The sequence below is a fragment of the Pristiophorus japonicus genome, chromosome 3 (genome assembly GCF_044704955.1).
Source record: "Pristiophorus japonicus isolate sPriJap1 chromosome 3, sPriJap1.hap1, whole genome shotgun sequence".
In the NCBI taxonomy this organism is placed as follows: Eukaryota; Metazoa; Chordata; class Chondrichthyes; family Pristiophoridae; genus Pristiophorus; species Pristiophorus japonicus.
The window spans coordinates 329179-348741 of record NC_091979.1 but is presented as its reverse complement, the minus strand read 5'-3'; the positions used below and the strand labels follow the sequence as shown (position 1 = coordinate 348741).

The window sequence follows — 19563 nt, the reverse complement described above, 5'->3', positions numbered from 1 at the left end:
CAAACTGACAAGGTCAGACCATCTTGCCTTCCTCAGAAAACGATCTGCTGAAAATCCACAGCTTGCAATCATGAGAGCTCGATTTCCACGAGCATAGTCGTTCCCTGTTTTACTAAAGGTGTCCATATTTCTACCTCTGTTTATCTGATGGGCTGATTTTGCTGCTGCAAGTCCGACGACAAATCTGATCATTTTGCCTGTTGTTTGTGATTTGCCCAAGGGAGGAAATATTGAGCGCCCGTATTGAGCGTCTCAATTCATTTTTACTTTTACATACATTGGCTTGATTGCTCGTCAATCTTTCACAATCAATCTTTGTACAAATTATGCTCGTCATTGAAATTGCAAGGCCCTTATCATTGTGGTGGATCTGTGAGGCTCACTCTCCAACGCCAGGATATTCTTCGTCAGGAGATGATCCTCAACTGAATGAAGTGTTCTCGATGGCTTATGAAAATGTTCCATACATCTGACGCCTTGTACACTCCCGCATGTAGCGCAGGATCCCTTGAGGTAAAGAGCAGCGATATGTTCGAAATTTGATGTTGTTTTGAACATGTCTACCAGTTTTTATTGATGTGTGAACTTCAACTCACGAACTATTATCTTCCTTGTCACTCAGTTGCTTCACATCATTTAGAAAAATGCTGGGAATTATGTTACTTGCTTCGAAAGTAGATTATGTCACGCACATTGAACTGCAGTTGCCATAGTTGTGCCCACTCACTTAATCTGTCTATGTGCCATTGGTTACTTATCACTGCCATTTGTCGCATTACAGCAGCACCACCACAGTGTCCACATGACAACTGAATATGAAAAACTCTGTGATGGTTGATTGAAGCCAGTAATAAATATGATGAAGTGTAGGTCCCTGCATTTCTCACAATTCATGCCGCTGCTCACAAATGAGCCGATTGTCGAATGGAGCCTATTTCTTCTGTCAATCTTGCAGGTGGAAACCATTCTGTGACAGCAATGCGCTGTGCAGGCGAGTGCACGACAGAAGGTATTGCAAAGCCTGGAGGGGGGAGCGATTCGTATCAGACAGTGATGTTCGCAGATTGGGTGCGTTGCGTTAGAGCCTGGATAGCTCAGTCGGTAGAGCATCAGACTTTTAATCTGAGGGTCCAGGGTTCAAGTCCCTGTTTGGGCGTTGTGTTTAAAGCAAGACTTTTAATTTCCACGTTCGTGCAGCCTGATAAAACACAAACTGACAAGGTCAGACCATCTTGCCTTCCTCAGAAAACGAACTGCTGAAAATCCACAGCTTGCAATCATGACAGCTCGATTTCCACGAGCATAGTCGTTCCCTGTTTTACTATAGGTGTCCATATTTCTACCTCTGTTTATCTGATGGGCTGATTTTGCTGCTGCAAGTCCAACGACAAATCTGATCATTTTGCCTGTTGTTTGTGATTTGCCCAAGGGAGGAAATATTGAGCGCCCGTATTGAGCGTCTCAATTCATTTTAACTTTTACATACATTGGCTTGATTGCTCGTCAATCTTTCACAATCAATCTTTGTACAAATTATGCTCGTCATTGAAATTGCAAGGCCCTTATCATTGTGGTGGATCTGTGAGGCTCACTCTCCAACGCCAGGATATTCTTCGTCAGGAGATGATCCTCAACTGAATGAAGTGTTCTCGATGGCTTATGAAAATGTTCCATACATCTGACACCTTGTACACTCCCGCATGTAGCGCAGGACCCCTTGAGGTAAAGAGCAGCGTTATGTTCGAAATTTGATGTTGTTTTGAACATGTCTACCAGTTTTTATTGATGTGTGAACTTCAACTCACGAACTATTATCCTCCTTGTCACTCAGTTGCTTCACATCATTTAGAAAAATGCTGGGAATTATGTTACTTGCTTCGAAAGTAGATTATGTCACGCACATTGAACTGCAGTTGCCATAGTTGTGCCCACTCACTTAATCTGTCTATGTGCCATTGGTTACTTATCACTGCCATTTGTCGCATTACAGCAGCACCACCACAGTGTCCACATGACAACTGAATATGAAAAACTCTGTGATGGTTGATTGAAGCCAGTAATAAATATGATGAAGTGTAGGTCCCTGCATTTCTCACAATTCATGCCGCTGCTCACAAATGAGCCGATTGTCGAATGGAGCCTATTTCTTCTGTCAATCTTGCAGGTGGAAACCATTCTGTGACAGCAATGCGCTGTGCAGGCGAGTGCACGACAGAAGGTATTGCAAAGCCTGGAGGGGGGAGCGATTCGTATCAGACAGTGATGTTCGCAGATTGGGTATGCTGCGTTAGAGCCTGGATAGCTCAGTCGGTAGAGCATCAGACTTTGAATCTGAGGGTCCAGGGTTCAAGTCCCTGTTCGGGCGTTGTGTTTAAAGCATGACTTTTAATTTCCACGTTCGTGCAGCCTGATAAAACACAAACTGACAAGGTCAGACCATCTTGCCTTCCTCAGAAAACGATCTGCTGAAAATCCACAGCTTGCAATCATGACAGCTCGATTTCCACGAGCATAGTCGTTCCCTGTTTTACTATAGGTGTCCATATTTCTACCTCTGTTTATCTGATGGGCTGATTTTGCTGCTGCAAGTCCGACGACAAATCTGATCATTTTGCCTCTTGTTTGTGATTTGCCCAAGGGAGGAAATATTGAGCGCCCGTATTGAGCGTCTCAATTCATTTTAACTTTTACATACATTGGCTTGATTGCTCGTCAATCTTTCACAATCAATCTTTGTACAAATTATGCTCGTCATTGAAATTGCAAGGCCCTTATCATTGTGGTGGATCTGTGAGGCTCACTCTCCAACGCCAGGATATTCTTCGTCAGGAGATGATCCTCAACTGAATGAAGTGTTCTCGATGGCTTATGAAAATGTTCCATACATCTGACACCTTGTACACTCCCGCATGTAGCGCAGGACCCCTTGAGGTAAAGAGCAGCGTTATGTTCGAAATTTGATGTTGTTTTGAACATGTCTACCAGTTTTTATTGATGTGTGAACTTCAACTCACGAACTATTATCCTCCTTGTCACTCAGTTGCTTCACATCATTCAGAAAAATGCTGGGAATTATGTTACTTGCTTCGAAAGTAGATTATGTCACGCACATTGAACTGCAGTTGCCATAGTTGTGCCCACTCACTTAATCTGTCTATGTGCCATTGGTTACTTATCACTGCCATTTGTAGCATTACAGCAGCACCACCACCGTGTCCACATGACAACTGAATATGAAAAACTCTGTGATGGTTGATTGAAGCCAGTAATAAATATGATGAAGTGTAGGTCCCTGCATTTCTCACAATTCATGCCGCTGCTCACAAATGAGCCGATTGTCGAATGGAGCCTATTTCTTCTGTCAATCTTGCAGGTGGAAACCATTCTGTGACAGCAATGCGCTGTGCAGGCGAGTGCACGACAGAAGGTATTGCAAAGCCTGGAGGGGGGAGCGATTCGTATCAGACAGTGATGTTCGCAGATTGGGTATGCTGCGTTAGAGCCTGGATAGCTCAGTCGGTAGAGCATCAGACTTTTAATCTGAGGGTCCAGGGTTCAAGTCCCTGTTCGGGCGTTGTGTTTAAAGCACGACTTTTAATTTCCACGTTCGTGCAGCCTGATAAAACACAAACTGACAAGGTCAGACCATCTTGCCTTCCTCAGAAAACGATCTGCTGAAAATCCACAGCTTGCAATCATGAGAGCTCGATTTCCACGAGCATAGTCGTTCCCTGTTTTACTAAAGGTGTCCATATTTCTACCTCTGTTTATCTGATGGGCTGATTTTGCTGCTGCAAGTCCGACGACAAATCTGATCATTTTGCCTGTTGTTTGTGATTTGCCCAAGGGAGGAAATATTGAGCGCCCGTATTGAGCGTCTCAATTCATTTTAACTTTTACATACATTGGCTTGATTGCTCGTCAATCTTTCACAATCAATCTTTGTACAAATTATGCTCGTCATTGAAATTGCAAGGCCCTTATCATTGTGGTGGATCTGTGAGGCTCACTCTCCAACGCCAGGATATTCTTCGTCAGGAGATGATCCTCAACTGAATGAAGTGTTCTCGATGGCTTATGAAAATGTTCCATACATCTGACACCTTGTACACTCCCGCATGTAGCGCAGGACCCCTTGAGGTAAAGAGCAGCGTTATGTTCGAAATTTGATGTTGTTTTGAACATGTCTACCAGTTTTTATTGATGTGTGAACTTCAACTCACGAACTATTATCCTCCTTGTCACTCAGTTGCTTCACATCATTTAGAAAAATGCTGGGAATTATGTTACTTGCTTCGAAAGTAGATTATGTCACGCACATTGAACTGCAGTTGCCATAGTTGTGCCCACTCACTTAATCTGTCTATGTGCCATTGGTTACTTATCACTGCCATTTGTCGCATTACAGCAGCACCACCACAGTGTCCACATGACAACTGAATATGAAAAACTCTGTGATGGTTGATTGAAGCCAGTAATAAATATGATGAAGTGTAGGTCCCTGCATTTCTCACAATTCATGCCGCTGCTCACAAATGAGCCGATTGTCGAATGGAGCCTATTTCTTCTGTCAATCTTGCAGGTGGAAACCATTCTGTGACAGCAATGCGCTGTGCAGGCGAGTGCACGACAGAAGGTATTGCAAAGCCTGGAGGGGGGAGCGATTCGTATCAGACAGTGATGTTCGCAGATTGGGTATGCTGCGTTAGAGCCTGGATAGCTCAGTCGGTAGAGCATCAGACTTTGAATCTGAGGGTCCAGGGTTCAAGTCCCTGTTCGGGCGTTGTGTTTAAAGCACGACTTTTAATTTCCACGTTCGTGCAGCCTGATAAAACACAAACTGACAAGGTCAGACCATCTTGCCTTCCTCAGAAAACGATCTGCTGAAAATCCACAGCTTGCAATCATGAGAGCTCGATTTCCACGAGCATAGTCGTTCCCTGTTTTACTAAAGGTGTCCATATTTCTACCTCTGTTTATCTGATGGGCTGATTTTGCTGCTGCAAGTCCGACGACAAATCTGATCATTTTGCCTGTTGTTTGTGATTTGCCCAAGGGAGGAAATATTGAGCGCCCGTATTGAGCGTCTCAATTCATTTTAACTTTTACATACATTGGCTTGATTGCTCGTCAATCTTTCACAATCAATCTTTGTACAAATTATGCTCGTCATTGAAATTGCAAGGCCCTTATCATTGTGGTGGATCTGTGAGGCTCACTCTCCAACGCCAGGATATTCTTCGTCAGGAGATGATCCTCAACTGAATGAAGTGTTCTCGATGGCTTATGAAAATGTTCCATACATCTGACACCTTGTACACTCCCGCATGTAGCGCAGGACCCCTTGAGGTAAAGAGCAGCGTTATGTTCGAAATTTGATGTTGTTTTGAACATGTCTACCAGTTTTTATTGATGTGTGAACTTCAACTCACGAACTATTATCCTCCTTGTCACTCAGTTGCTTCACATCATTTAGAAAAATGCTGGGAATTATGTTACTTGCTTCGAAAGTAGATTATGTCACGCACATTGAACTGCAGTTGCCATAGTTGTGCCCACTCACTTAATCTGTCTATGTGCCATTGGTTACTTATCACTGCCATTTGTCGCATTACAGCAGCACCACCACAGTGTCCACATGACAACTGAATATGAAAAACTCTGTGATGGTTGATTGAAGCCAGTAATAAATATGATGAAGTGTAGGTCCCTGCATTTCTCACAATTCATGCCGCTGCTCACAAATGAGCCGATTGTCGAATGGAGCCTATTTCTTCTGTCAATCTTGCAGGTGGAAACCATTCTGTGACAGCAATGCGCTGTGCAGGCGAGTGCACGACAGAAGGTATTGCAAAGCCTGGAGGGGGGAGCGATTCGTATCAGACAGTGATGTTCGCAGATTGGGTATGCTGCGTTAGAGCCTGGATAGCTCAGTCGGTAGAGCATCAGACTTTTAATCTGAGGGTCCAGGGTTCAAGTCACTGTTCGGGCGTTGTGTTTAAAGCACGACTTTTAATTTCCACGTTCGTGCAGCCTGATAAAACACAAACTGACAAGGTCAGACCATCTTGCCTTCCTCAGAAAACGATCTGCTGAAAATCCACAGCTTGCAATCATGAGAGCTCGATTTCCACGAGCATAGTCGTTCCCTGTTTTACTAAAGGTGTCCATATTTCTACCTCTGTTTATCTGATGGGCTGATTTTGCTGCTGCAAGTCCGACGACAAATCTGATCATTTTGCCTCTTGTTTGTGATTTGCCCAAGGGAGGAAATATTGAGCGCCCGTATTGAGCGTCTCAATTCATTTTAACTTTTACATACATTGGCTTGATTGCTCGTCAATCTTTCACAATCAATCTTTGTACAAATTATGCTCGTCATTGAAATTGCAAGGCCCTTATCATTGTGGTGGATCTGTGAGGCTCACTCTCCAACGCCAGGATATTCTTCGTCAGGAGATGATCCTCAACTGAATGAAGTGTTCTCGATGGCTTATGAAAATGTTCCATACATCTGACACCTTGTACACTCCCGCATGTAGCGCAGGACCCCTTGAGGTAAAGAGCAGCGTTATGTTCGAAATTTGATGTTGTTTTGAACATGTCTACCAGTTTTTATTGATGTGTGAACTTCAACTCACGAACTATTATCCTCCTTGTCACTCAGTTGCTTCACATCATTTAGAAAAATGCTGGGAATTATGTTACTTGCTTCGAAAGTAGATTATGTCACGCACATTGAACTGCAGTTGCCATAGTTGTGCCCACTCACTTAATCTGTCTATGTGCCATTGGTTACTTATCACTGCCATTTGTCGCATTACAGCAGCACCACCACAGTGTCCACATGACAACTGAATATGAAAAACTCTGTGATGGTTGATTGAAGCCAGTAATAAATATGATGAAGTGTAGGTCCCTGCATTTCTCACAATTCATGCCGCTGCTCACAAATGAGCCGATTGTCGAATGGAGCCTATTTCTTCTGTCAATCTTGCAGGTGGAAACCATTCTGTGACAGCAATGCGCTGTGCAGGCGAGTGCACGACAGAAGGTATTGCAAAGCCTGGAGGGGGGAGCGATTCGTATCAGACAGTGATGTTCGCAGATTGGGTATGCTGCGTTAGAGCCTGGATAGCTCAGTCGGTAGAGCATCAGACTTTTAATCTGAGGGTCCAGGGTTCAAGTCCCTGTTCGGGCGTTGTGTTTAAAGCACGACTTTTAATTTCCACGTTCGTGCAGCCTGATAAAACACAAACTGACAAGGTCAGACCATCTTGCCTTCCTCAGAAAACGATCTGCTGAAAATCCACAGCTTGCAATCATGAGAGCTCGATTTCCACGAGCATAGTCGTTCCCTGTTTTACTAAAGGTGTCCATATTTCTACCTCTGTTTATCTGATGGGCTGATTTTGCTGCTGCAAGTCCGACGACAAATCTGATCATTTTGCCTGTTGTTTGTGATTTGCCCAAGGGAGGAAATATTGAGCGCCCGTATTGAGCGTCTCAATTCATTTTAACTTTTACATACATTGGCTTGATTGCTCGTCAATCTTTCACAATCAATCTTTGTACAAATTATGCTCGTCATTGAAATTGCAAGGCCCTTATCATTGTGGTGGATCTGTGAGGCTCACTCTCCAACGCCAGGATATTCTTCGTCAGGAGATGATCCTCAACTGAATGAAGTGTTCTCGATGGCTTATGAAAATGTTCCATACATCTGACGCCTTGTACACTCCCGCATGTAGCGCAGGACCCCTTGAGGTAAAGAGCAGCGTTATGTTCGAAATTTGATGTTGTTTTGAACATGTCTACCAGTTTTTATTGATGTGTGAACTTCAACTCACGAACTATTATCCTCCTTGTCACTCAGTTGCTACACATCATTCAGAAAAATGCTGGGAATTATGTTACTTGCTTCGAAAGTAGATTATGTCACGCACATTGAACTGCAGTTGCCATAGTTGTGCCCACTCACTTAATCTGTCTATGTGCCATTGGTTACTTATCACTGCCATTTGTCGCATTACAGCAGCACCACCACAGTGTCCACATGACAACTGAATATGAAAAACTCTGTGATGGTTGATTGAAGCCAGTAATAAATATGATGAAGTGTAGGTCCCTGCATTTCTCACAATTCATGCCGCTGCTCACAAATGAGCCGATTGTCGAATGGAGCCTATTTCTTCTGTCAATCTTGCAGGTGGAAACCATTCTGTGACAGCAATGCGCTGTGCAGGCGAGTGCACGACAGAAGGTATTGCAAAGCCTGGAGGGGGGAGCGATTCGTATCAGACAGTGATGTTCGCAGATTGGGTATGCTGTGTTCGAGCCTGGATAGCTCAGTCGGTAGAGCATCAGACTTTTAATCTGAGGGTCCAGGGTTCAAGTCCCTGTTCGGGCGTTGTGTTTAAAGCACGACTTTTAATTTCCACGTTCGTGCAGCCTGATAAAACACAAACTGACAAGGTCAGACCATCTTGCCTTCCTCAGAAAACGATCTGCTGAAAATCCACAGCTTGCAATCATGAGAGCTCGATTTCCACGAGCATAGTCGTTCCCTGTTTTACTATAGGTGTCCATATTTCTACCTCTGTTTATCTGATGGGCTGATTTTGCTGCTGCAAGTCCGACGACAAATCTGATCATTTTGCCTCTTGTTTGTGATTTGCCCAAGGGAGGAAATATTGAGCGCCCGTATTGAGCGTCTCAATTCATTTTTACTTTTACATACATTGGCTTGATTGCTCGTCAATCTTTCACAATCAATCTTTGTACAAATTATGCTCGTCATTGAAATTGCAAGGCCCTTATCATTGTGGTGGATCTGTGAGGCTCACTCTCCAACGCCAGGATATTCTTCGTCAGGAGATGATCCTCAACTGAATGAAGTGTTCTCGATGGCTTATGAAAATGTTCCATACATCTGACGCCTTGTACACTCCCGCATGTAGCGCAGGACCCCTTGAGGTAAAGAGCAGCGTTATGTTCGAAATTTGATGTTGTTTTGAACATGTCTACCAGTTTTTATTGATGTGTGAACTTCAACTCACGAACTATTATCCTCCTTGTCACTCAGTTGCTTCACATCATTTAGAAAAATGCTGGGAATTATGTTACTTGCTTCGAAAGTAGATTATGTCACGCACATTGAACTGCAGTTGCCATAGTTGTGCCCACTCACTTAATCTGTCTATGTGCCATTGGTTACTTATCACTGCCATTTGTCGCATTACAGCAGCACCACCACAGTGTCCACATGACAACTGAATATGAAAAACTCTGTGATGGTTGATTGAAGCCAGTAATAAATATGATGAAGTGTAGGTCCCTGCATTTCTCACAATTCATGCCGCTGCTCACAAATGAGCCGATTGTCGAATGGAGCCTATTTCTTCTGTCAATCTTGCAGGTGGAAACCATTCTGTGACAGCAATGCGCTGTGCAGGCGAGTGCACGACAGAAGGTATTGCAAAGCCTGGAGGGGGGAGCGATTCGTATCAGACAGTGATGTTCGCAGATTGGGTATGCTGCGTTAGAGCCTGGATAGCTCAGTCGGTAGAGCATCAGACTTTTAATCTGAGGGTCCAGGGTTCAAGTCCCTGTTCGGGCGTTGTGTTTAAAGCACGACTTTTAATTTCCACGTTCGTGCAGCCTGATAAAACACAAACTGACAAGGTCAGACCATCTTGCCTTCCTCAGAAAACGATCTGCTGAAAATCCACAGCTTGCAATCATGAGAGCTCGATTTCCACGAGCACAGTCGTTCCCTGTTTTACTATAGGTGTCCATATTTCTACCTCTGTTTATCTGATGGGCTGATTTTGCTGCTGCAAGTCCGACGACAAATCTGATCATTTTGCCTGTTGTTTGTGATTTGCCCAAGGGAGGAAATATTGAGCGCCCGTATTGAGCGTCTCAATTCATTTTAACTTTTACATACATTGGCTTGATTGCTCGTCAATCTTTCACAATCAATCTTTGTACAAATTATGCTCGTCATTGAAATTGCAAGGCCCTTATCATTGTGGTGGATCTGTGAGGCTCACTCTCCAACGCCAGGATATTCTTCGTCAGGAGATGATCCTCAACTGAATGAAGTGTTCTCGATGGCTTATGAAAATGTTCCATACATCTGACGCCTTGTACACTCCCGCATGTAGCGCAGGACCCCTTGAGGTAAAGAGCAGCGTTATGTTCGAAATTTGATGTTGTTTTGAACATGTCTACCAGTTTTTATTGATGTGTGAACTTCAACTCACGAACTATTATCCTCCTTGTCACTCAGTTGCTTCACATCATTTAGAAAAATGCTGGGAATTATGTTACTTGCTTCGAAAGTAGATTATGTCACGCACATTGAACTGCAGTTGCCATAGTTGTGCCCACTCACTTAATCTGTCTATGTGCCATTGGTTACTTATCACTGCCATTTGTCGCATTACAGCAGCACCACCACAGTGTCCACATGACAACTGAATATGAAAAACTCTGTGATGGTTGATTGAAGCCAGTAATAAATATGATGAAGTGTAGGTCCCTGCATTTCTCACAATTCATGCCGCTGCTCACAAATGAGCCGATTGTCGAATGGAGCCTATTTCTTCTGTCAATCTTGCAGGTGGAAACCATTCTGTGACAGCAATGCGCTGTGCAGGCGAGTGCACGACAGAAGGTATTGCAAAGCCTGGAGGGGGGAGCGATTCGTATCAGACAGTGATGTTCGCAGATTGGGTATGCTGCGTTAGAGCCTGGATAGCTCAGTCGGTAGAGCATCAGACTTTTAATCTGAGGGTCCAGGGTTCAAGTCCCTGTTCGGGCGTTGTGTTTAAAGCACGACTTTTAATTTCCACGTTCGTGCAGCCTGATAAAACACAAACTGACAAGGTCAGACCATCTTGCCTTCCTCAGAAAACGATCTGCTGAAAATCCACAGCTTGCAATCATGAGAGCTCGATTTCCACGAGCACAGTCGTTCCCTGTTTTACTATAGGTGTCCATATTTCTACCTCTGTTTATCTGATGGGCTGATTTTGCTGCTGCAAGTCCGACGACAAATCTGATCATTTTGCCTGTTGTTTGTGATTTGCCCAAGGGAGGAAATATTGAGCGCCCGTATTGAGCGTCTCAATTCATTTTAACTTTTACATACATTGGCTTGATTGCTCGTCAATCTTTCACAATCAATCTTTGTACAAATTATGCTCGTCATTGAAATTGCAAGGCCCTTATCATTGTGGTGGATCTGTGAGGCTCACTCTCCAACGCCAGGATATTCTTCGTCAGGAGATGATCCTCAACTGAATGAAGTGTTCTCGATGGCTTATGAAAATGTTCCATACATCTGACACCTTGTACACTCCCGCATGTAGCGCAGGACCCCTTGAGGTAAAGAGCAGCGTTATGTTCGAAATTTGATGTTGTTTTGAACATGTCTACCAGTTTTTATTGATGTGTGAACTTCAACTCACGAACTATTATCCTCCTTGTCACTCAGTTGCTTCACATCATTTAGAAAAATGCTGGGAATTATGTTACTTGCTTCGAAAGTAGATTATGTCACGCACATTGAACTGCAGTTGCCATAGTTGTGCCCACTCACTTAATCTGTCTATGTGCCATTGGTTACTTATCACTGCCATTTGTCGCATTACAGCAGCACCACCACAGTGTCCACATGACAACTGAATATGAAAAACTCTGTGATGGTTGATTGAAGCCAGTAATAAATATGATGAAGTGTAGGTCCCTGCATTTCTCACAATTCATGCCGCTGCTCACAAATGAGCCGATTGTCGAATGGAGCCTATTTCTTCTGTCAATCTTGCAGGTGGAAACCATTCTGTGACAGCAATGCGCTGTGCAGGCGAGTGCACGACAGAAGGTATTGCAAAGCCTGGAGGGGGGAGCGATTCGTATCAGACAGTGATGTTCGCAGATTGGGTGCGTTGCGTTAGAGCCTGGATAGCTCAGTCGGTAGAGCATCAGACTTTTAATCTGAGGGTCCAGGGTTCAAGTCCCTGTTCGGGCGTTGTGTTTAAAGCATGACTTTTAATTTCCACGTTCGTGCAGCCTGATAAAACACAAACTGACAAGGTCAGACCATCTTGCCTTCCTCAGAAAACGATCTGCTGAAAATCCACAGCTTGCAATCATGAGAGCTCGATTTCCACGAGCAGAGTCGTTCCCTGTTTTACTATAGGTGTCCATATTTCTACCTCTGTTTATCTGATGGGCTGATTTTGCTGCTGCAAGTCCGACGACAAATCTGATCATTTTGCCTGTTGTTTGTGATTTGCCCAAGGGAGGAAATATTGAGCGCCCGTATTGAGCGTCTCAATTCATTTTAACTTTTACATACATTGGCTTGATTGCTCGTCAATCTTTCACAATCAATCTTTGTACAAATTATGCTCGTCATTGAAATTGCAAGGCCCTTATCATTGTGGTGGATCTGTGAGGCTCACTCTCCAACGCCAGGATATTCTTCGTCAGGAGATGATCCTCAACTGAATGAAGTGTTCTCGATGGCTTATGAAAATGTTCCATACATCTGACGCCTTGTACACTCCCGCATGTAGCGCAGGACCCCTTGAGGTAAAGAGCAGCGTTATGTTCGAAATTTGATGTTGTTTTGAACATGTCTACCAGTTTTTATTGATGTGTGAACTTCAACTCACGAACTATTATCCTCCTTGTCACTCAGTTGCTTCACATCATTTAGAAAAATGCTGGGAATTATGTTACTTGCTTCGAAAGTAGATTATGTCACGCACATTGAACTGCAGTTGCCATAGTTGTGCCCACTCACTTAATCTGTCTATGTGCCATTGGTTACTTATCACTGCCATTTGTCGCATTACAGCAGCACCACCACAGTGTCCACATGACAACTGAATATGAAAAACTCTGTGATGGTTGATTGAAGCCAGTAATAAATATGATGAAGTGTAGGTCCCTGCATTTCTCACAATTCATGCCGCTGCTCACAAATGAGCCGATTGTCGAATGGAGCCTATTTCTTCTGTCAATCTTGCAGGTGGAAACCATTCTGTGACAGCAATGCGCTGTGCAGGCGAGTGCACGACAGAAGGTATTGCAAAGCCTGGAGGGGGGAGCGATTCGTATCAGACAGTGATGTTCGCAGATTGGGTATGCTGCGTTAGAGCCTGGATAGCTCAGTCGGTAGAGCATCAGACTTTTAATCTGAGGGTCCAGGGTTCAAGTCCCTGTTCGGGCGTTGTGTTTAAAGCACGACTTTTAATTTCCACGTTCGTGCAGCCTGATAAAACACAAACTGACAAGGTCAGACCATCTTGCCTTCCTCAGAAAACGATCTGCTGAAAATCCACAGCTTGCAATCATGAGAGCTCGATTTCCACGAGCACAGTCGTTCCCTGTTTTACTATAGGTGTCCATATTTCTACCTCTGTTTATCTGATGGGCTGATTTTGCTGCTGCAAGTCCGACGACAAATCTGATCATTTTGCCTGTTGTTTGTGATTTGCCCAAGGGAGGAAATATTGAGCGCCCGTATTGAGCGTCTCAATTCATTTTAACTTTTACATACATTGGCTTGATTGCTCGTCAATCTTTCACAATCAATCTTTGTACAAATTATGCTCGTCATTGAAATTGCAAGGCCCTTATCATTGTGGTGGATCTGTGAGGCTCACTCTCCAACGCCAGGATATTCTTCGTCAGGAGATGATCCTCAACTGAATGAAGTGTTCTCGATGGCTTATGAAAATGTTCCATACATCTGACACCTTGTACACTCCCGCATGTAGCGCAGGACCCCTTGAGGTAAAGAGCAGCGTTATGTTCGAAATTTGATGTTGTTTTGAACATGTCTACCAGTTTTTATTGATGTGTGAACTTCAACTCACGAACTATTATCCTCCTTGTCACTCAGTTGCTTCACATCATTTAGAAAAATGCTGGGAATTATGTTACTTGCTTCGAAAGTAGATTATGTCACGCACATTGAACTGCAGTTGCCATAGTTGTGCCCACTCACTTAATCTGTCTATGTGCCATTGGTTACTTATCACTGCCATTTGTCGCATTACAGCAGCACCACCACAGTGTCCACATGACAACTGAATATGAAAAACTCTGTGATGGTTGATTGAAGCCAGTAATAAATATGATGAAGTGTAGGTCCCTGCATTTCTCACAATTCATGCCGCTGCTCACAAATGAGCCGATTGTCGAATGGAGCCTATTTCTTCTGTCAATCTTGCAGGTGGAAACCATTCTGTGACAGCAATGCGCTGTGCAGGCGAGTGCACGACAGAAGGTATTGCAAAGCCTGGAGGGGGGAGCGATTCGTATCAGACAGTGATGTTCGCAGATTGGGTGCGTTGCGTTAGAGCCTGGATAGCTCAGTCGGTAGAGCATCAGACTTTTAATCTGAGGGTCCAGGGTTCAAGTCCCTGTTCGGGCGTTGTGTTTAAAGCATGACTTTTAATTTCCACGTTCGTGCAGCCTGATAAAACACAAACTGACAAGGTCAGACCATCTTGCCTTCCTCAGAAAACGATCTGCTGAAAATCCACAGCTTGCAATCATGAGAGCTCGATTTCCACGAGCAGAGTCGTTCCCTGTTTTACTATAGGTGTCCATATTTCTACCTCTGTTTATCTGATGGGCTGATTTTGCTGCTGCAAGTCCGACGACAAATCTGATCATTTTGCCTGTTGTTTGTGATTTGCCCAAGGGAGGAAATATTGAGCGCCCGTATTGAGCGTCTCAATTCATTTTAACTTTTACATACATTGGCTTGATTGCTCGTCAATCTTTCACAATCAATCTTTGTACAAATTATGCTCGTCATTGAAATTGCAAGGCCCTTATCATTGTGGTGGATCTGTGAGGCTCACTCTCCAACGCCAGGATATTCTTCGTCAGGAGATGATCCTCAACTGAATGAAGTGTTCTCGATGGCTTATGAAAATGTTCCATACATCTGACGCCTTGTACACTCCCGCATGTAGCGCAGGACCCCTTGAGGTAAAGAGCAGCGTTATGTTCGAAATTTGATGTTGTTTTGAACATGTCTACCAGTTTTTATTGATGTGTGAACTTCAACTCACGAACTATTATCCTCCTTGTCACTCAGTTGCTTCACATCATTTAGAAAAATGCTGGGAATTATGTTACTTGCTTCGAAAGTAGATTATGTCACGCACATTGAACTGCAGTTGCCATAGTTGTGCCCACTCACTTAATCTGTCTATGTGCCATTGGTTACTTATCACTGCCATTTGTCGCATTACAGCAGCACCACCACAGTGTCCACATGACAACTGAATATGAAAAACTCTGTGATGGTTGATTGAAGCCAGTAATAAATATGATGAAGTGTAGGTCCCTGCATTTCTCACAATTCATGCCGCTGCTCACAAATGAGCCGATTGTCGAATGGAGCCTATTTCTTCTGTCAATCTTGCAGGTGGAAACCATTCTGTGACAGCAATGCGCTGTGCAGGCGAGTGCACGACAGAAGGTATTGCAAAGCCTGGAGGGGGGAGCGATTCGTATCAGACAGTGATGTTCGCAGATTGGGTATGCTGCGTTAGAGCCTGGATAGCTCAGTCGGTAGAGCATCAGACTTTTAATCTGAGGGTCCAGGGTTCAAGTCCCTGTTCGGGCGTTGTGTTTAAAGCACGACTTTTAATTTCCACGTTCGTGCAGCCTGATAAAACACAAACTGACAAGGTCAGACCATCTTGCCTTCCTCAGAAAACGATCTGCTGAAAATCCACAGCTTGCAATCATGAGAGCTCGATTTCCACGAGCACAGTCGTTCCCTGTTTTACTATAGGTGTCCATATTTCTACCTCTGTTTATCTGATGGGCTGATTTTGCTGCTGCAAGTCCGACGACAAATCTGATCATTTTGCCTGTTGTTTGTGATTTGCCCAAGGGAGGAAATATTGAGCGCCCGTATTGAGCGTCTCAATTCATTTTAACTTTTACATACATTGGCTTGATTGCTCGTCAATCTTTCACAATCAATCTTTGTACAAATTATGCTCGTCATTGAAATTGCAAGGCCCTTATCATTGTGGTGGATCTGTGAGGCTCACTCTCCAACGCCAGGATATTCTTCGTCAGGAGATGATCCTCAACTGAATGAAGTGTTCTCGATGGCTTATGAAAATGTTCCATACATCTGACGCCTTGTACACTCCCGCATGTAGCGCAGGACCCCTTGAGGTAAAGAGCAGCGTTATGTTCGAAATTTGATGTTGTTTTGAACATGTCTACCAGTTTTTATTGATGTGTGAACTTCAACTCACGAACTATTATCCTCCTTGTCACTCAGTTGCTTCACATCATTTAGAAAAATGCTGGGAATTATGTTACTTGCTTCGAAAGTAGATTATGTCACGCACATTGAACTGCAGTTGCCATAGTTGTGCCCACTCACTTAATCTGTCTATGTGCCATTGGTTACTTATCACTGCCATTTGTCGCATTACAGCAGCACCACCACAGTGTCCACATGACAACTGAATATGAAAAACTCTGTGATGGTTGATTGAAGCCAGTAATAAATATGATGAAGTGTAGGTCCCTGCATTTCTCACAATTCATGCCGCTGCTCACAAATGAGCCGATTGTCGAATGGAGCCTATTTCTTCTGTCAATCTTGCAGGTGGAAACCATTCTGTGACAGCAATGCGCTGTGCAGGCGAGTGCACGACAGAAGGTATTGCAAAGCCTGGAGGGGGGAGCGATTCGTATCAGACAGTGATGTTCGCAGATTGGGTATGCTGCGTTAGAGCCTGGATAGCTCAGTCGGTAGAGCATCAGACTTTTAATCTGAGGGTCCAGGGTTCAAGTCCCTGTTCGGGCGTTGTGTTTAAAGCACGACTTTTAATTTCCACGTTCGTGCAGCCTGATAAAACACAAACTGACAAGGTCAGACCATCTTGCCTTCCTCAGAAAACGATCTGCTGAAAATCCACAGCTTGCAATCATGAGAGCTCGATTTCCACGAGCACAGTCGTTCCCTGTTTTACTATAGGTGTCCATATTTCTACCTCTGTTTATCTGATGGGCTGATTTTGCTGCTGCAAGTCCGACGACAAATCTGATCATTTTGCCTGTTGTTTGTGATTTGCCCAAGGGAGGAAATATTGAGCGCCCGTATTGAGCGTCTCAATTCATTTTAACTTTTACATACATTGGCTTGATTGCTCGTCAATCTTTCACAATCAATCTTTGTACAAATTATGCTCGTCATTGAAATTGCAAGGCCCTTATCATTGTGGTGGATCTGTGAGGCTCACTCTCCAACGCCAGGATATTCTTCGTCAGGAGATGATCCTCAACTGAATGAAGTGTTCTCGATGGCTTATGAAAATGTTCCATACATCTGACACCTTGTACACTCCCGCATGTAGCGCAGGACCCCTTGAGGTAAAGAGCAGCGTTATGTTCGAAATTTGATGTTGTTTTGAACATGTCTACCAGTTTTTATTGATGTGTGAACTTCAACTCACGAACTATTATCCTCCTTGTCACTCAGTTGCTTCACATCATTTAGAAAAATGCTGGGAATTATGTTACTTGCTTCGAAAGTAGATTATGTCACGCACATTGAACTGCAGTTGCCATAGTTGTGCCCACTCACTTAATCTGTCTATGTGCCATTGGTTACTTATCACTGCCATTTGTCGCATTACAGCAGCACCACCACAGTGTCCACATGACAACTGAATATGAAAAACTCTGTGATGGTTGATTGAAGCCAGTAATAAATATGATGAAGTGTAGGTCCCTGCATTTCTCACAATTCATGCCGCTGCTCACAAATGAGCCGATTGTCGAATGGAGCCTATTTCTTCTGTCAATCTTGCAGGTGGAAACCATTCTGTGACAGCAATGCGCTGTGCAGGCGAGTGCACGACAGAAGGTATTGCAAAGCCTGGAGGGGGGAGCGATTCGTATCAGACAGTGATGTTCGCAGATTGGGTATGCTGCGTTAGAGCCTGGATAGCTCAGTCGGTAGAGCATCAGACTTTGAATCTGAGGGTCCAGGGTTCAAGTCCCTGTTCGGGCGTTGTGTTTAAAGCATGACTTTTAATTTCCACGTTCGTGCAGCATGATAAAACACAAACTGACAAGGTCAGACCATCTTGCCTTCCTCAGAAAACGATCTGCTGAAAATCCACAGCTTGCAATCATGACAGCTCGATTTCCACGAGCATAGTCGTTCCCTGTTTTACTATAGGTGTCCATATTTCTACCTCTGTTTATCTGATGGGCTGATTTTGCTGCTGCAAGTCCGACGACAAATCTGATCATTTTGCCTGTTGTTTGTGATTTGCCCAAGGGAGGAAATATTGAGCGCCCGTATTGAGCGTCTCAATTCATTTTAACTTTTACATACATTGGCTTGATTGCTCGTCAATCTTTCACAATCAATCTTTGTACAAATTATGCTCGTCATTGAAATTGCAAGGCCCTTATCATTGTGGTGGATCTGTGAGGCTCACTCTCCAACGCCAGGATATTCTTCGTCAGGAGATGATCCTCAACTGAATGAAGTGTTCTCGATGGCTTATGAAAATGTTCCATACATCTGACACCTTGTACACTCCCGCATGTAGCGCAGGACCCCTTGAGGTAAAGAGCAGCGTTATGTTCGAAATTTGATGTTGTTTTGAACATGTCTACCAGTTTTTATTGATGTGTGAACTTCAACTCACGAACTATTATCCTCCTTGTCACTCAGTTGCTTCACATCATTCAGAAAAATGCTGGGAATTATGTTACTTGCTTCGAAAGTAGATTATGTCACGCACATTGAACTGCAGTTGCCATAGTTGTGCCCACTCACTTAATCTGTCTATGTGCCATTGGTTACTTATCACTGCCATTTGTAGCATTACAGCAGCACCACCACCGTGTCCACATGACAACTGAATATGAAAAACTCTGTGATGGTTGATTGAAGCCAGTAATAAATATGATGAAGTGTAGGTCCCTGCATTTCTCACAATTCATGCCGCTGCTCACAAATGAGCCGATTGTCGAATGGAGCCTATTTCTTCTGTCAATCTTGCAGGTGGAAACCATTCTGTGACAGCAATGCGCTGTGCAGGCGAGTGCACGACAGAAGGTATTGCAAAGCCTGGAGGGGGGAGCGATTCGTATCAGACAGTGATGTTCGCAGATTGGGTATGCTGCGTTAGAGCCTGGATAGCTCAGTCGGTAGAGCATCAGACTTTGAATCTGAGGGTCCAGGGTTCAAGTCCCTGTTCGGCCGTTGTGTTTAAAGCATGACTTTTAATTTCCACGTTCGTGCAGCCTGATAAAACACAAACTGACAAGGTCAGACCATCTTGCCTTCCTCAGAAAACGATCTGCTGAAAATCCACAGCTTGCAATCATGACAGCTCGATTTCCACGAGCATAGTCGTTCCCTGTTTTACTATAGGTGTCCATATTTCTACCTCTGTTTATCTGTTGGGCTGATTTTGCTGCTGCAAGTCCGACGACAAATCTGATCATTTTGCCTGTTGTTTGTGATTTGCCCAA

General features: G+C 43.9%; 16 non-coding genes across 16 annotated transcripts; all 16 read left to right on the top strand.

Moving 5' to 3' along the window:
- Window positions 1-1083: 1083 nt before the first annotated feature.
- On the top strand, window positions 1084-1156 carry trnak-uuu (transfer RNA lysine (anticodon UUU)). The gene has a single exon. It is a non-coding gene; the product is annotated as a tRNA-Lys (tRNA).
- Window positions 1157-2292: 1136 nt separating this feature from the next.
- On the top strand, window positions 2293-2365 carry trnaq-uug (transfer RNA glutamine (anticodon UUG)). Its single transcript has one exon. It is a non-coding gene; the product is annotated as a tRNA-Gln (tRNA).
- Window positions 2366-3501: 1136 nt separating this feature from the next.
- Window positions 3502-3574, top strand: trnak-uuu (transfer RNA lysine (anticodon UUU)). The gene has a single exon. It is a non-coding gene; the product is annotated as a tRNA-Lys (tRNA).
- Window positions 3575-4710: 1136 nt separating this feature from the next.
- trnaq-uug (transfer RNA glutamine (anticodon UUG)) lies at window positions 4711-4783 on the top strand. The gene has a single exon. It is a non-coding gene; the product is annotated as a tRNA-Gln (tRNA).
- A 1136-nt stretch (window positions 4784-5919) lies between these two features.
- Window positions 5920-5992, top strand: trnak-uuu (transfer RNA lysine (anticodon UUU)). The gene has a single exon. It is a non-coding gene; the product is annotated as a tRNA-Lys (tRNA).
- Window positions 5993-7128: 1136 nt separating this feature from the next.
- trnak-uuu (transfer RNA lysine (anticodon UUU)) lies at window positions 7129-7201 on the top strand. The gene has a single exon. It is a non-coding gene; the product is annotated as a tRNA-Lys (tRNA).
- Window positions 7202-8337: 1136 nt separating this feature from the next.
- Window positions 8338-8410, top strand: trnak-uuu (transfer RNA lysine (anticodon UUU)). Its single transcript has one exon. It is a non-coding gene; the product is annotated as a tRNA-Lys (tRNA).
- A 1136-nt stretch (window positions 8411-9546) lies between these two features.
- Window positions 9547-9619, top strand: trnak-uuu (transfer RNA lysine (anticodon UUU)). The gene has a single exon. It is a non-coding gene; the product is annotated as a tRNA-Lys (tRNA).
- Window positions 9620-10755: 1136 nt separating this feature from the next.
- Window positions 10756-10828, top strand: trnak-uuu (transfer RNA lysine (anticodon UUU)). Its single transcript has one exon. It is a non-coding gene; the product is annotated as a tRNA-Lys (tRNA).
- Window positions 10829-11964: 1136 nt separating this feature from the next.
- Window positions 11965-12037, top strand: trnak-uuu (transfer RNA lysine (anticodon UUU)). The gene has a single exon. It is a non-coding gene; the product is annotated as a tRNA-Lys (tRNA).
- A 1136-nt stretch (window positions 12038-13173) lies between these two features.
- trnak-uuu (transfer RNA lysine (anticodon UUU)) lies at window positions 13174-13246 on the top strand. The gene has a single exon. It is a non-coding gene; the product is annotated as a tRNA-Lys (tRNA).
- Window positions 13247-14382: 1136 nt separating this feature from the next.
- On the top strand, window positions 14383-14455 carry trnak-uuu (transfer RNA lysine (anticodon UUU)). Its single transcript has one exon. It is a non-coding gene; the product is annotated as a tRNA-Lys (tRNA).
- A 1136-nt stretch (window positions 14456-15591) lies between these two features.
- On the top strand, window positions 15592-15664 carry trnak-uuu (transfer RNA lysine (anticodon UUU)). The gene has a single exon. It is a non-coding gene; the product is annotated as a tRNA-Lys (tRNA).
- A 1136-nt stretch (window positions 15665-16800) lies between these two features.
- trnak-uuu (transfer RNA lysine (anticodon UUU)) lies at window positions 16801-16873 on the top strand. The gene has a single exon. It is a non-coding gene; the product is annotated as a tRNA-Lys (tRNA).
- Window positions 16874-18009: 1136 nt separating this feature from the next.
- On the top strand, window positions 18010-18082 carry trnaq-uug (transfer RNA glutamine (anticodon UUG)). Its single transcript has one exon. It is a non-coding gene; the product is annotated as a tRNA-Gln (tRNA).
- Window positions 18083-19218: 1136 nt separating this feature from the next.
- On the top strand, window positions 19219-19291 carry trnaq-uug (transfer RNA glutamine (anticodon UUG)). Its single transcript has one exon. It is a non-coding gene; the product is annotated as a tRNA-Gln (tRNA).
- Window positions 19292-19563: the final 272 nt, after the last annotated feature.